The sequence below is a fragment of the Schistocerca americana genome, chromosome 2, assembly GCF_021461395.2.
Source record: "Schistocerca americana isolate TAMUIC-IGC-003095 chromosome 2, iqSchAmer2.1, whole genome shotgun sequence".
NCBI classification, from domain to species: domain Eukaryota; kingdom Metazoa; phylum Arthropoda; class Insecta; order Orthoptera; family Acrididae; genus Schistocerca; species Schistocerca americana.
In genome coordinates, this window is record NC_060120.1 from 466047059 (window position 1) to 466064842 (window position 17784).

The following is a 17784-nucleotide window of genomic DNA, read 5'->3' on the forward strand; positions in this document are numbered from 1 at the left end:
TGTTCAGCTTTTCTACATACTTGCTTCAGCAGAGGCAGGACATTACTAATGGGGAAAAATAATCATCTTGTCCGGTAAATGAATTTGTCCCTTTTTGCTGCCACAGTTTTGATATTACGGTATAGGAGGAAAACATTGCATCTTTTATGAATTATTTTTGTTGCAAACCCTGTAGTAAAATTTGCAAGAGTCTCTTCTTCCTAAAATATTTAGTGAATTTTTAAATAGTATGAAGCCCTAAATGAGATGAAGATAGTTGTCTGCTTTCTTCACATTTGTGATGTATTTAAAACATTCCCTACAACATCTGGTTGTGGAAGCATGTTACATTTTCTTTATTCGTCACTAGTGCATGACTGTTGGCCTTCAGTGTGTATGGAGAAAGAAAGTCATCATTGGATTCCACTATTTCTGTCACATTGTATGTGCAATGAAAAATCAAGAAGCTACCTGTTTCCAAGACTTGGGCTCTATATGCAGATTTTTTTGTGTGAGTAGTAAACAGCAAATGATAAATGGACTGTTTGACCAAAAATATCACCTGTTGGTTCCACATTTGTTCCTTCTTAAACTGTATAGAGAAGGAAAGTATCCATTTCTGTGAGATTGTGACCTGCGTCATATCCTTACTCCCGGTGGAGACTGACACATTTGGCAATTGGGAACATCTGTTCTATTCAGTTTTCTTTATCCTCATCATCCACTATGCAAGTGGCTCATAACTTTGGCATTCTTCCTTCTAACGCCAAACCTTTAAACTATCTCTGGGAGATTACTTTACACCATTTAGTTGATTCTTGCCACTATGTTTCCCTCAACATACACCCGTAAATCTCCTTTTCATTCATACTCCCTTGCTATTGCTATCATTTTTCCAATTTTTTGTTGTGATTTATTTATTGTCTGTCAGGCGTTTTCAGACATTATCTGCCTGCACCATTTACTACTTCTTTCCTTTTCATCTTTGTTGCTCCATTAATACCTCTGTTTTGTGTTTGCCCATCCACTGTCCTGAAAACTGCCCAACCTACCGTTTCTACCTTGTCAAGTTCACAGATCTCGTCTGTTGCTGTTAATACATTGGAGACAGAATTCAAATACGCCAAACAGGGTAGCTGAACTCCAAATTTAGCACATTGCCTTGCCACAATGAGTGCAACAAATTCGAATGATGGGCTATGGAGTTCATATCTGGTCTGTATGTTCATGTATGTTATATCAGTTTTTAACGACAAACATACGAAAGCTTTTACCGAAACTTCTTTTTTTATCCCAAGAAAAAAAGGAACTTGTACAAACTGTTCAACATAATTTAACGTCTTGTTTGTTATGAAATGCACAAACAAAGATAAAAATCCTAACCAGGCCATTGCCTGAATGTTTCATTTCAGACACATTTTGCTTCCTGCTCTTAATGACGTCAGCACACACTTTGCAGAAACTTGTTGGGTGTGAATATTATTATTATTATTATTATTATTATTATTTAGTATGTGATTTGTTTTTCTGGAAATGTTTTCCACAGTTTGGAGAGGGTAAACTTTATCTTTCATCCATATTTCTTGTCTTGTGACACCTGCCATGAACAGAAAAAAGCAGTTGTTTCCAGCATTTGTAATGAGACTTCTTGAAGGGGTAATAACCCATCATTAGCTTTTATTCATACCTCCTACTTTACTCTCACAAGTGTGCTACCTCCAGGCTGTGCATTGCACAAGCAGTGAACCAGCAGGGGTTTAAGCTTTGAGAAGAAATGGTATGAGACTCGGAACAGAGTGGTGTTCCAGAAAGTGCTGTTGGGAACTGCAAATTATTAAGAATATGGGAACTGTATGGCACAACAATGCACAGACATTATATAAGTAGAAGTTATTGTACTGGGTGGAATAGAAAAAATGGAAGGAATAACTGTATCCACTTACTATGTAGTTAAGGTATTTAGTAGGAGCCAGACTTATATTAAAAGGTAAAAGTTAATTTATTTGGTTTCAGGAACAACTATGCCATTGAAATTTGTTTCTGTAATGTTAAAATGCAGAGGTAGTTCAGAGATGTCTGTGCTTGTTTGCCACTCATTGGCTCAATTATATGGTGAGGATTTGTTAGATTTTGGACTGTATTATATTATATAGCATTACAACAGTGGCTATTCAACAGACTAACACATTGTTATAGTGATATAATAATCTTGTGGTAAATTCTTGAATGTCAGTGTATGATATGCAAGGCATTGCTTTAATTTTCTCACTAACTAATGAACGTAATTAAAATCCTTTTGTTTAGTGATTGGTTACACAGTATATTTCACAGTGATTAGAATAAGTTATTCACATATTGATAGCCTCTTTGTAACTGATAAAATACCAGTTCCTTACTGGTAACTGTAATGGAAATTCCTGGATAAAAGCAACAAACAAAAACATGAAGAAATGCAACCACTAAACTACAGTAATTCCTTTCCTCATGTTTCAGATAGTGAGTAGTCTTTTTGTGGTGTACCATTATTATAATGTTCTATGCTTAAATTTGTTGAGCAAATATGTAACTCTGTGACTACACAGGCCCTTGTTGACTCATTTGTCTCTTGTTCAAGCCTTATCTGCCTTTTCCATTAATCCAAGTAGAACTTCAAGAATAGTTTGATCACTGGCTTTGTTAGTGGACCTTCTTTTTAAATTAATTGCATTTTCAAGAACTCTTCCAATGTCACACCTGTAACTCTTTTCCAACAAATATACTCATTAAAGTTCGTAATAAATTAAAGTTGTGTGCCTGAAATGGACTTGAGACATCAGTCTTCTGACTGATTTGATTTAGCCTACCATGAATTCCTCTCCTGTGCCAACCTCTTCATCACAGAGTAACACTTGCAACCTATGTCCTGTATTATTAGCTGGATGTATTCCAATCTGTCTTCCTCTGCAGTTTTTGCCTTCTACAGCTCCTTCTAGTACCATGGAAGTCATTCCCTGATGTCTTAACAGATCTTCTATTACCCTGTCCCTTCTCCTTGTCAGTGTTTTCCACATGTTCCTTTCCTCACCAATTCTGTGCAGAACCTCCTCATTCCTTACTTTACCAGTCCATCTAATTGTCAACATTCGTCTGTAGCATCACATCTCAAATGCTTCGGTTCTCTCCTGTTCCACTGTTCCCACGGTCCAGATTTCTCTACTATACAATTCTGTGCTGCTAACACACATTCTCAGAAATTTCTTCCTCAAATTAAGGCCTATGTTTGATACAAGTAGACATCTCTTGGGCAGGAATGCCCATTTTGCAGTGCTAATCTACTTTTGATTGCTCCATCTGTCACTGGTTATTTATTGCCTGGGTAGTAGAAGTCCTTAACTTCATCTACTTCGTGACCATCAATCCTGGTGTTAAGTTTCTCACATTTCTCATTTCTACTCCTTCTCCTTACTTTTGTCTTCCTTCACTTTTAATCTCAGTCCATATTGTGTACTCATTAGACTGTTTATTCCATTCAGAAGATCCTGCAATTCTTCTTCACATTCACTCAGGATAGCAGTGTCATCAGTGAATCATAACATTGATATTCTTCTGCCTTAAATTTTAATTCCACTCCTGAACCTTTCTTTTATTTCCATCATTGCTTCTTCAATGTACAGATTGAACAGTAGCGGTGAAAGACTACATCCCTCTCTTACACCCTTTTCAATCTGAGTACTACAATCTTGGTCGCCCATTCTTATTATTCTCTCTTGTTCTTGTACATATTGTATATAACCCGTCTCTGCCTATAGCTTACCCCTTTTTTTCTCAGAATTTTGAACATCTTGACATATTTTACATTGTTGAACACTTTCTCCAGGTCAACAATTCAAGTGAACATGTCTTGATTTTTTTCTTTAGTCTTGTTTCTATTATCAACCACAACATCAAAAGTGACCCTCTGGTGCCTTTACCTTTCCTAAGCCAAACTGATCATCATCTAACACATACTCATTTTTCTTTTCCATTCTGCAGTTCATTATTCTTGTAAGCATGAGCTGTTAAGCCGATGGTATGATAATTCTCACATTTGTTGGCTCTAGCAGTCTTCGAAATTGTGTTGATGATATTTTTCCGAAAGTCAGATGGTATGTCGCCAGACTCATACTCTCTACATACAAATGTGAATAGTCGTTTTGTTGCCCCTTCCCCCAGTGATTTTAGAAATTCTGATGGAATGTTATCAGTCCTTTCTGTCTTATTTGATCTTAAGTCCTTCAAAGTTCTCATAAATTCTGATTCAAATACTGGATCCCCTCTCTCTTATATATTGACTCCTGTTTCTTCCTGTATCACGTTAGACAAGTCTTCCCCCTCATAGAGGCCTTCAAAGTACTCTTTCCGCCTATCCGCTCACTCCTCTGCATTTAGTAGTGGAATTCCTGTTGCACTCTTAATGTTACCACCCTTGTTTTTAATTTCACCTAAGGTTGTTTTGACTTTCCTATACACTGAGTCTGTCCTTCCAACGATCATTTCTTTTCCAATTTCTTCATATTTTTCATGTGGCTATTTCATCTTAGCTTTCCTGCACTTCATATTTATTTCAGTCCTCAGTGACTTATATTTCTGTATTCCTGAATTTCCCAGTACATTTTTGTACTTTCTTCTGTCATCGATCAACTGAAGTATTTCTTCTGTTACCCATGGCTTCTTCACAGTGAACTTCTTTGTACCTATGTTTTTCTTTCTAACTTCTGTGAATGCTCATTTTAGAGATGTCCATTCCTCTTCAACTGTACTGCCTACAGGGCTATTCTTTATTGCTATATCTACAGCCTTAGAGAACTTCAAGCGTATCTCATCATTCTTTAGTACTTCTGTATCCCACTTCTTGCATATTGATTCTTCCTGACTAATCTCTTAAACTTTCAGTCTGCTCTTCATTACTACTAGTTTGTGATAGTCTATATCTGCTCCTGGATATGTCTTAAAATACAGTAGCTGATTTCGGAATATCTGTCTGACCATGAGGTAATCTAACTGAAATCTTTCCATATCACCCAACCTTTTCTAAGTATACCTCCTCTTCTTGTGATTCTTGAACAGAGAATTCATAATTACTAGCAGGCCTTACATTACGAAAAAGACCATTTCTCTCAAAAGACAGGGTTCTATGTACGAGACATGGTCCAGTACATAGTGTTAATCTTTCAGGAACTTTCAGTATAACATATATTCTACTGGAGCATTAAAGATTAATTCTGAGACCACATCAATGTTGACACACTTATCTCAAATGCCTCAGCATACTATCCTCTAAGTACTTGTTAAATATAGAGAAGGCAGCTGTTGATACAGCAGAGTAAAGTAAATCGTTTTGGGCTGGATCAAGAAGCTCAGTATCTTACAGAATTTTAAAAGGTTTTGATGAAGACTGTGTAAAATGTTATATTATCATTAAAAAATACTACTGGGTGTGAAGGACACTTAAATCACTGTAAAGCATAACAGCATCTCCAGTAACTGAAATAATCAAAATAGTCAACTAATATTTTTAACACAAGTTGTTGAAGTAAACAGAAGGTAAACCTCTGTTCAAGAAAGGGTCAAGTGAAAACAAAGCAAGCTATTGTCCAATTTGTATTCAAATCCTGTCAAAAACGGCTACAATCCAGTTACAAAATTTTTTGCAGAATATGGTATTATTCGAAGAATCTTATTTAGTACCGTAGAAAACTGGTTCCAATTAAATGGGTTGAAACTGGAACTGCAAACAAAATCCCATAATGTACATATCCAAAAGAAACATTTAAATTGCTAGGAGATTAAAATAATTTTGAACAATTGGGTTAGAGAGAAAGATGATACAGTTAAATTTCTTGGATTAAATTTGGACAAGAATTTAAGATAATCACACATCGATTTTCTTAAAAATAAATGAAGTAATTTTGAATTAGGCGTACAACTTCTACTGACATCTATACATTACAAATAGCATATACTAATTACTGTATTTATCATTAGGTGTAGAATAGTTTTCTGGGAAGCTCAAATAGCATCTGTGGATACTGAAGCTGCAGAAGAAAATTATTAGATGCTTTTGTACTGCACAGCCAAAACTATCTTGTCCACTATTATCAGAAACTACAAATCATAATTGTTCCCTGCCTATACATTCGTGAAATTGTGATGTATTATTCTTATGCAATAGACAAATTATTTGAGAAAAATTATTTTGACAGCAGCAGGAAGAGGAGGATACCATTGTTAGCATTACTGTAGTTGCTTTCTATTTTAGGCGATGTTTCATTACAAATCTGTAACATATACCTATATTAAATGATTGATATAGAAACATTATGAGACTAATAAATCACACTTCACTGACAGCTGTTTGTCTACTGGCAAAGTAAAAACATGTTTTATATATTAGAATTATGTGTTGTTTACATCCATGATTCCAAATATTCAGATAAACTTTAAAGTAATGGGATACTATGGTAGTATTTTACTTGTTTTTGATTAGCTGAGTATTTCGTATTTCCTTCCTGATATATGTTGATAACGTCCTATAGAATTTTGCACCAGAATGTAGAAGTCCATTCTGAACCCTGGGTATATTTGCATAGTACATTATTTTTGTTTCTACTATTGTGGTTGTGCATTACACTATTCATCATGAATTCTCTCTGTTATAAACCACAGATACCAAACAATGGAAAATCCAGGATGGAATGTAACAATATTATGGAAAGAGAAGTTACCACTCTCCATATAGTGGAGACGCTGAGTCGCAGATAGACGTAACAAAAAGACTGTCACATACAAGCTTTTGGCCAGCAAACGCTTCATCACACACACACACACACACACACACACACACACTCACACACACTCACACGAGTGTGGCTTCAGTTGCCAGACTGTAGTCATGTGCATGTGAGTTGCATTTTCGTGTGTGTGTGTGTGTGTGTGTGTGTGTGTGTGTGTGTGTGTGTGCGCGCGTGCGTGCGTGCGTGTGTGTGTGTGTGTGTGTGTGTGTGTGTGTGTGTGTGAGAGAGAGAGAGAGAGAGAGAGAGAGAGAGAGAGAGAGAGAGAGAGAGACGTCTATTTTTGACAAAGGCCTTGCTGGTTGAAAGCTTATTTGTGACAGTCTTTCTGTTGTGTCTATCTGTGACTCAGCATCTCCGCTATATGATGAGTGGCAACTTTCCTTTTCATAAAACCACAGATACCGTTAGAGAACATAATTATGTATTGACACAAGACTGAAAGAAATCTTAAGTCTCTAAAGAGGCTTTAGTGAGATTTTTGAAAATCGGTTTTACGTAAGTCTCTTACTGTGTATTTGTACGGAATAAATACATTTTTTATGGTAGCTTCATTGCCCCAGAAGATTACGACATTGGAGAATATCTGTAGGAAGTACACTAGTAAGGTAGCATCTTCACCTGCAGGTCAGTAAGAGAGATTTCTAAGTGCAAAGCAGGCAGACAAAGATATCATCAGGAGTGCCCCAGGGAAGTGTGACAGAAGCATGTTTGTTCCTAGTGTACTTAAAAGAATTAATGGGAGGGTGAGCAACAATCTGCAACTGTTTGTTCTAAAGTGATTGTAGAATTTGTATTTGGTGTGTTGAATGGCAGCTTGCTCAAAATGTGCAAAAATGTGAATTAATGCACATGAGTAGGAAAAACAGTCCTGTGATATTTGAATATGTATTATGGTGTTCTTCTTGACACAGTCACATCAATTATATACCTAGGCATAATGTTGCAAGGCAATGTAGAATGAATGAGCATGTTCGGTTGTTTGTGGGGAAGGCAAATGGTAAACTTCAGTTTGCTCAGGTAATTCAACAAAAGTGTAGTTCTTCTAGGAAGGAGACCACATACAGAACACTTGTGTGATGCATTACTGAGTACTGCTAAAGTATTTGGGATTCACACCTTTTCGCATAATTGGTAGAATCAAACTTATTCAAAAGTTTCCTGGTAGATTTGTCACCAGTAATTTTGATCAACTCCCAAGTATCACAGAAATGCTACGTGAACTCGATGGAAATCTTTAGGGTGATGATCTTTTGAAAAACGCTATTGAGAAAGCTTAGTGAATGGACTGCAGAATGATCCTGTTGCCGCCCACATACATCGTGAATAAGGATCACAAAGACAGGATCAGGGAAATTAGCATTCATATAGAAGCACATAGACAATTGTTATTCTCTGGCTCCCTTTGCTAGTGGAACAGGAAAGGAATAAATAGTTATGGTACAGATTACCCTGTGCCATGCAATGTATATTGGTTCATGGAGTATGTATGTAGATGTGGATGAACACATTTTTGGTTAACTTATCCATATGCTGGTGCCATCTCAGTTTATTATCAATTTGGATACCGAGGCAGTGTAGCCATGGAGCCTAATCTAGCATGCACCCATTGATTTTAATTCCTGATAACTTACGTTACTTTGATTTATTTATACTTGCATAATATGAGTTTTTCTAAGAGTAAGTGTCAGTGTGTTTGCTGTGGATCAATTGTAAGAATGTTATATTACTCTCCTTTCTATATCTGATACGGATGTGTTTGGGTCCTTTATCAGCATACTAGTATCACAGTTTTTTAGGAGCCCTAAGTGTCCCAGATAAATCACTTACATAGACCTATTACAAAATCTTGGAGCACACCTTACTTATAGTTTGCCCAGTCTGAATTGAGTCATATTTGTGTCACCAGTTGTTAGTGTGATCTTTTGTTCTTTACTGTCATTGTAACATCATCCATATGTACTATTTTAGTTTGCGAGATCATATCTTACTGACTTACAAGAGAAAGCCTTTACAGATACCAAAATTAGCTGCAGCATTCTGTTGAAGTTATCTTCTCAGAATTTTTTGAGAACACAGGGGAAGGGTATGTAATTAAAAGTTACTAGTTTTTCTCCAATTTTATAAATGGGTGGTACTACCACACATTTCGGTCTTTCAGGAAATACACTTTTACCAGTAGACTGGTTACAAATGTAACTTAAGCCAGAACAAGATTTTAGTTCTTGCTTGAAATACCAATATAGCCAGCAGGTCACTGCATTTTAGTGACTAATAGTTGTGGTGTCAGATGATTTGGCAAAACTGGTATTTGCTGGTGGTGTATACAGTATATATCTAAGTCCAATGGATCTGCTTTCAGTCATCAATTTTTTGTCCATGTGTTTCAGTGTTTCATCTTCTATTAAATCTTTTGTTCTCATGTATCATAATTTTTCTCATTTGTTAAAATTCTGTCTTCGGTAGATTAAATGGGAAGAGTATTAATGATTCATATTCATGCACTTGGATTAATGGTACTGCTGTGCTTGCTTACTTTCCGTGTCCAGAACTAGGCTTCAGACTTCCAAAAATCAGCAGCCAATATGGCCTTGTCATTTGCCTCCCATAAGTCATTCATTGTGCAGGGCTGGTCTAAATATGGACAGATAAGCAGGTGTTGAGGATCCTGGACAGAACCACACAGACAGTGTGTTCTCATTCTCTTTTAGGAAACCTCATTGCTGCAGGTTTGTCTTGCACTTCGGCACTTCTACCCTCACACGGTTTAGGGTTCTCCAGACTATGTATGGTAGGTCTCCACCAGGCGCCAGTTCTTCTTTTACATCTTTATGGGGGTTTCTCGGGTCAATTTCCCACTTTTCAAACGATTCTCTGCAGCCGACCCTTTCAGGGCTCAGGTACGTGACAGGAAACTCTTCCTCGAACAAAGCCGTCAGTCAGCAGGCTGGTGTCCATATAAAGGGTGACGCATGTCCTTTTCTTGCTTTGTTTTTTCCGTCTTCGGCAGCAATGTCACGTCATATGTTGGGCGGTGCGATCCCCATGATTAAGTACATCTTGTGCACTGGGGTTGGCCTCAAGCATCCGGTAACAATCCGTGCCCTTTCATTCACCGCGACATCAACTTTTCTCGCGTGTATTGATGCAGACCATACTGGAGCAGCGTATTCCGCGGCTGACACACTGAGCGCAAGGGCTGAAGTTCTCAGGACTTTTGGGTTTGCACCCCAGGATCCGCTGGTTAGTTTCCTGATGATGTTGTTTCTAGTTGAGACTTTTTCCCTTGTGGCATTACAATGATGTTTATAGGTCAGTGTGCCATCCAACGTGACACCAAGATATTTGGGCATTTTACAATGCTCGAGACGTTCACCTCTCCATATTACATTTAATTCATGATTTGCCTCCCTGTTCTTTAAATGGAATGCACAGACCTGCGTCTTGGAAGGGTTCAGCCTTAGGTGGTTCGCCTCATAATACTGGGAGAGAGCTTCCAAGGTACTGGTTAATTTCTCCTCTACATCCATGAAATTGTTACCTTGGGCTGCAACTGCAGTGTCGTCGGCATACATATATTGGCGCGTGATATTTGGCACTGGTTGGTCATTTGTATATATATTACACAGAGCTGGGGTGAGGACGCTTCCCTGAGGTAGGCCATTCCTCTGATTCCTCCACCTGCTCTTCTTGCCCTGGAGACAGATGAAAAATCTCCTATTATGCAGGAAAGTACCTATCTGTGATGTCAAATGGTGATCTCTTGTCTCATTATATACTTTCCTAAGGAGCCTCCGATGGTTTACAGTATCATATGCAGCTGAAAGGTCTATGAATACCACTCCTGTGATCTCTTTCCTCTCAAACCCATCCTCGATATGTTGGGTCAGGTTCAGGACTTGACCGCAGCACGATTTGCCTGGTCGGAAACCTGCCTGCTGTGGGATGATCTGTTGTTCCTCGACGCTTTCTATGCGACTTAGCGTCAGGCATTCCAATATCTTAAAACAGTGACATAAAAGAGACACAGGTCGGAAGTTTTTTGGATCATCAGAATCCTTTCCTGGTTTCAGAAGTGCAACCACTCAGACTTTCCTCCACATCTTTGGAAAATGGAGCCTTTCTACACATGCGTTTATCAAATCTAGCAGCCACTGTAGGGTATTACTGCCAAAGTTTTTAATTTGCTCAACTCCTAAGTTCATCGATACCAGGAGCTCTGTTAATCTTCAAGCTGGAAATGGCTGCGGTAACTTCTGACATTGTAAATGGTGCTTTGAGGTGATGATTTTCCTCTGCCGGATCACGTGCTAATGGTTCCTGATACTTTCTGCTGTGGGTTTTGCCATTCATAAGGAGTGCAGTGGCAACTTGGTCTGCCATGACATTAGTAAATTTATAATTTGACTTTGTGGCATCACCGTTAAGGTTCTTTAACAGTTTCCAAGCCCGCCTACTGTTCACTTTCATATCCAGGTTCTCCACGAGGTTACACCATTTGGCTTTGCGGTTCTCGGCTATGACTGACATGAGTTCATTGCCTGCTAGAAGTGTCTCATCATCAAATGGGTCATTATCGAAGAGTTTCTAGTATCTTTCCAGTAGTGGCTTTGCGTCCTCAGACAGTCCCATAATATACTGTGTTCTGCATCCTCGCGGTATTGTTTTCCTAGACACTTTCTGAACGAGTTTGACAAAAGAGTTGTACAGCTCAGGTTGTGGGGGGATTTTTGTTATTTCTACATCAATCAGCTCTCTAAATTTCTTCCAATTGGCCTTTTTAAAATTGAACCTTCTTTTGAAAGAAACTTGTTCAGGCTTAACAACTGCATTGACCGTGCAAATTATGGGCCGATGCTGCGTATGGGGAATTGGCTCCCCAATCAGTTTTCCACATTGGCCAGCGAGTTTCTTGCTAGCAAAGATGTTATCGGGATTGTACCCTTTCTTCCATCTGCCACTATTAAAGGAGCTTGGCAGTTTCGGGTCATGTATGAGCAGTAGATCATGTACCTCAGCCCAGGTCTCTAGTTCCACTCCATTTTTGTTAGTTTTTTTATAGCCCCATGTAGTACTCTGACAGTTGAAATCGCCCAATACAAAATTAAAGTCTTGGTAGCTGAAATTACCAGGCTCAGTGAAGACAAAATCTGATTATGGGGATTTGTACACTGAGGTAACGTTATATTGCTGAGTTCGAACAGTTAATATCTCAATGTCTTGCCTGTCGGTCAGTGATGCAGAAGTGACTCTAATTCCTGGCCTGGCATAGATGGCACTACCGTACCGTTCATGTGGTCTTTCCAAGATGATCTTCATTCCATCTATTTTGGGTGTGGGTCTTGTACTGCCCCGATGAGTTTCTTGAATCAGGAGGAAGTCAAATTGATATTCTTTACACAAGTCAGATAATAAAACTTCTTTGTCTCTCGATATTCCTTCAATGTTTATCGACATCATCACAAGTGGCCTTAGAAAAGACTGTTTGGGTAGGGTCTTATTGGTCTTCATTTTCTCAGAAGTCCGTTCCGGTTGTTGAAGTATTAGCTGCTGATAGATCAATGTTGCCCGGGGTGTGCCCGATTGCGGTTCTCGTTTGTGTATTGCTGTCGCAATCTTCAGGGAGGCTCCTTCAATGCACCCCACTGCTGTGCTTAGGTTGATGCATACCACATTGTCATGCTACATCCTGGAATTTTGGATTCTGTTTCCTTGTATTGTGATTTTGGACACGTATTAAAATTCTATTTGTTATTATTTAAAGGGAAAGATCATTATTGATTTGTTCATTTGCACACGGATTCAGTGAACAATTGCATTTATTAGGCAGAATAACAATTTGTTTTTAATGTGCAGTGAAATGGGCATCTTGGAAGTTTAACCATCCATTTGATGGCTGTGTCGTGTTGATTTGACTTGAGTAAAGTCCACTGTAGTCATGCAGTTTTAGTTGAAGTGTTATAAATTTTAAACTACTTCAGCTATGAGACCTCTTTCTAAAGATGTAGGTGAAATCATACAAAATCAGTCGATAGGATGTTATTTGCTGCCATAGCATTTGATTGGTGCATGTAACCTAGTTTTCACAAGAGGTGTGCTGCCACAGTTGTTGGTGACTGAACCTAAACTTGTCTGTGAGACAATGTGATTTCAAGATGAAGGTGTACCATTTATTTATATTTATTCTTCATAATTACAGTCTGTGGCGGTTTCCTGCGACTATAGGAAGCCGTGTGGTGCTGGTGTGCAAGACTCACACGCCCCCTTCATCATTGGACTTACTTGGGGGTACTTTGCCGATCTTCTTTTCAGGATAGCCGGCTGTGTCAATCTCCCCAACTTCTTCTTCGAAGATATAATATATAAGATATAATTTTCTCAACTCTCAAAATGATTCTGTACACTCAAAATACTTTTAAATCAATCCCACTATATTGTCACTGCCACAAACAGAACACCACGTAATAGTATTCACATAAATAAACAATTTTTCGTAAGCCCAATGACTCGCGGACCGTTAGAACTATTAAGTACTTTTACAGTAAATTCAGTTCCAGAAATCTCTCGAAGTTCTCGCAAGCCTACCATCAGAATCTCAAGAGAGTACGTAAGTGTCTCCTTCTTTTCATATAACGTAATTCAACTGTTCACAATAATGGCTGACATAACACCGTCACTGAGTAAGGTGTGCTTGCTCGTTGTGCTGGGTATGTAGCTCCTGTGGCAAGTGCAACAACCACTTGCCCGTGTCGATCAACCGTCCACATTGTAGCATTCTCTTGATACACGTCCACCCTGTGCACACAGAAAACTGGTGCGAGGTAGACTCTCTCCCGTCTCTCACTCTCGTACGTAAAATATCAGGCGTTTGAGATGGTGGAAAGCCAAGGGTCTCTAGAACTGATGTAGAAATTCTCAAGGCACTACATATCCCTCCCCTTATCTTGAACACACAATATTTTATACATGTTCATTATGTACATCAAGATCATATTCTCATAACGTTAATTTACATTTCAGTCAGTTTATATAACCTTTTTTCTAGCGATTGTGTATTTAACACATAGCTCTTCTTTTTTTGTTTTGATACTAACTATCTGAGCATCTCACCTAATGTTGAAGTTCATACTTTTATATCTAGGGATCATGTGGACAGCATTTCTGATTTCCAATCACAAACTCCAGGTGCCGTAGACTTTTGATTACATCATTCTTTAGTATAATTCCCTGCACTATTTTTTTCTTTTCATACTTAACAGTTTCATTCCGTACAGTAGCTTGTAGTCTGGAGGCACTCTGGGCAAATGAAAATGCTTTTTTCGACACTTGAAAGTTCACATAAAACATAACAATGTGAGTGGAATAGAGAATCCAATCTTACCAGAACAATCTCTACAAAATGTGTGACTTCTGTCACGATACTGGCCTTTTTCCTTTAGGAACGGTACCTATACCTTACCTACAGGTTGACCCTATGAATGCACTTCCTCCTTCCATTTTGGTAGCTACGCCCCTTTAAATTCCTATTCTACTATGGTACAGGTCAATTCCCTTCTTGGTGCCCCTGATCGCACAGTGTCGGTCAGCCCTTCTTGGGTCTGCCTAGCTGCCCTTTTCCATCCAATAAATGCTGGGTGTGCCCTCCTCCTCCTTCCTGAATAGGCTTCATTTTTCATTTCCCTAGTATACCTATTATACTATAACTCAAAACTACTTGGAAATATTAAAATCCACCTCACTCTCCACTTGTGCTTCTTAATACTTCAGTTCATGTCCTAGAGTCCTCCATTACATTTCCAATGTAATACCATCATAATAAACATTAATCCTCATAGTTCTTACATATATAAGCATATCCCTGTACAAGCCTATATGCAGTGTGGAACTGTCACCGTAACACAATGTGCGCATACTTCCTTATGTGCACGTACTTCCCTCTACAACACTTGACGGTTCTCACATTATCTCAAACTGTACTTTTCCTGTTTGTGTCTTCGTGTTTCTTTGTGTGCAAGTGTGTGGGTAGTCGTGTAGCCTGATTCTTTGGCCTACTTATGTAAAATAAGTTGAAGGGTATAGAAAACCACAGAAATTGAGAGGGACTTCAGCGGTAGAAGTGTATGCATATGGAAAAAGGGAAAGATAGACCAGTACTCAATAGAGAAGTAAGAAAGGAAAAAGTAGAAATGGTTGCTAAGATCGAAGAAGTGAAAGAAGATAGCCCAAAAGACAGGAAACCCTTCCCACTTCCCTTCGCCAGAACTTCGCTGGTACTTGAGTGAGAAGCCAGAGGAGGTATGATGTTAAACGTCTCCTGCAGAATGGACATTCTCGCCTTCACCTTTGAAGTCCCCGAAGAAAAATCTTAGCAAGCCCTATGGAATGGCAAATGGTGAAGAATTAGTCACACGTGTTTGCGAGGGTTGTCTTCTGATAGGAGTGGTGTGTGTGTGTGTGTGTGTGTGTGTGTGTGTGTGTGTGTAGCCTAGTGTAGTGTAGTGTAGTGTTAGCCATGTTTGTACCTGCACTACCCACCCCTTTCAAAGCTAATACAAACCCTCCCCTCTGCATTAAATCCTACAAAAGATATCGAATATTCTGTATTAAGTATAAAACTATGTATCATATTATCACAAATATATAATTATTCATACTACATTGTATACTCCAGCTATCTAACATCTTTCGCAGTTTCTTTACCCAGGTTTCCATAAACAAACTGGAGAAGAGATTACTCTCCAAGAATAGCTTGGGCCAGAATAAGACCTAAGTATACACTGGTTGGCTAGGCAAAAATATGACCTAACTATATGCCGAGACTGTGTTGGCTGCTGTCGACATTACAGTTGAGACTGCAGGACAAGTCACAAAGACTGGCAAGGGCGCTCCTGGAGTAAGCGAGGAGGACGTCATAAAATGTCCTAGTGGGCCCAACTCGCTACCATCTAACCACCAAAGACGATTTAAATACTTTCAAATACTCAACAGGTTCAATTCTCCACTTTTTTTTAAAAAAGTTTCTTATCCATTGCCATTCATCAATACCTCTATACACAGGTTTGTATGGAAAACTGATGAAGAGATTACGTACAAAGACTAATTTAGGCAAAAATAAAACCTAAATATATGGGGACGGCGTTTATATCATATTATGTGTTGTGTTATGTTTCCTCTAAATCTCTATCTCCTGTGAAACTAATATTTCTTGGTAACACCCATAGACATAATTAAAACCTCATTATTATCGGATTCTAGATCCTTGATGACTAGAGCTGAGTGTGCTGTCAACTCACATTTACAACAGGACTAGAGCGGAGTGTGCTGTCAACTCACATTTACATCAGGACTAGAGCGGAGTGTGCTGTCAACTCACATTTACATCAGGACTAGAGCGGAGTGTGCTGTCAACTTACATCTAAATTAGGTATTAAGTGTTCTGGATGTAAATGCGGATATACCTAATCGGCAATCCACTGCAGGCAAAGCTTAAGATTATCGCTGATTAGAGCGGAACGTGCTATTGGCTTAGATACACAGAGTAACCTTTTATTTAACATTACGCTGTTGACTAGAGCAGAGCGGGCGGTTGACTTGCATATTATGAGACATTACCATATGCTCCAGTCCTGATTTGATATAACAACAAAATCCATCAAGGTGATTATATAATGGCGAATCACAGTGTCCATAAAACAAGCAAGATTTTGTATAATGACGAGATCACTGATTTGCTGCAACTCTTGCTTGCCATGTTGAGACGAGTATGCAGGAGTAAGTAAACTATACGACAGTATAATAATTTGAAAATAGAATACAGGATAGTATAAGATTTGAAGAGAATTTAGTGTGGAAAAACGAATATGAAAGTAACACCAAACACAGCTCGGGATCCGATAGTCGTCATTCCGCCCGTTAACACAAAATGTTAACATCCCTGGGGTATATACAACTTTAGGTCTTTTACATTGTACTTTCCCTTTTCTGATCCATTTATGGGATCTACTAAAAATAGTGTCTTAGCACGAATTATTGTTTGATCTTGGAAAGGTCCCTCATACGTCGAAAAAAATTTATGCGTTTCTTTCTTTAAAACCGAGCTCTGAAGATGCTGCTTCACAAGAACTAACTCATCAGCCTTATATTGCAGTTCGGTAACCTTCTCGCTATATTTGCCCATTCGTTGTTGTGCTGTGTCAAGTATGTTCTTACAGACTGACTCATGGGGTACCTATTACCTCGAAAGGTGATAAGCCTGTTGATAAATGTGGTAACTCATTTAAAATAAGCTCAGTCTTTCATTTTCGTTGCACATGGTGTATGTTTTTCATGACAGTATGTGTGGCATAACTTCCCAATTTCTTTCATAACCCTTTCACAAGGGGTAGAAGAGGGATTACAGTTGGAAATTGATATTGGAGAAATATTTTCCCATGCTATAAATTCCTTAAACTTGTTACTAGTAAACTGTGGTCCATTGTCGAAAGGAACTGTTTCGGTTTTCCTGCCTGAAGAAAGTACTGTTGCAGACAGTGTATTACTGTTGGTGTGTTTGCTTCCTAAATAGGGTATAACTTAACATACTTATATCAACACTCTATGAGGACAAAAATATATGCCGCTCCTGTCTTTCCTTTTGGAATTGGTCCAAAGAAATCTGCAGCTGTTAGGTCATGTAAGGTTTTAGGAATGATTGGATACATTTTATATTTAACGTGAGTGTTACCCTCTTTTACCTTTTGACAAATTTTACAAGTTTTAGTGGCAGATGCTATTCTATGTCCTAGCTCTTTAAAATAATAGAACTTATTCATATGAGCAAAACATTTCCTTATACCGATGTGTCCATATCCCTTATGAACGTACCACACTAACTCATCTTCTACTAAACTTGGTGTGCATAAATGTCAATGTTGGGTTGTCTTACTGTCTCTCCAGAACAAATTATGTCCTACAATCTTCCATTTTCCATCTTGATTAGGAGGGAATGACTTCTCAA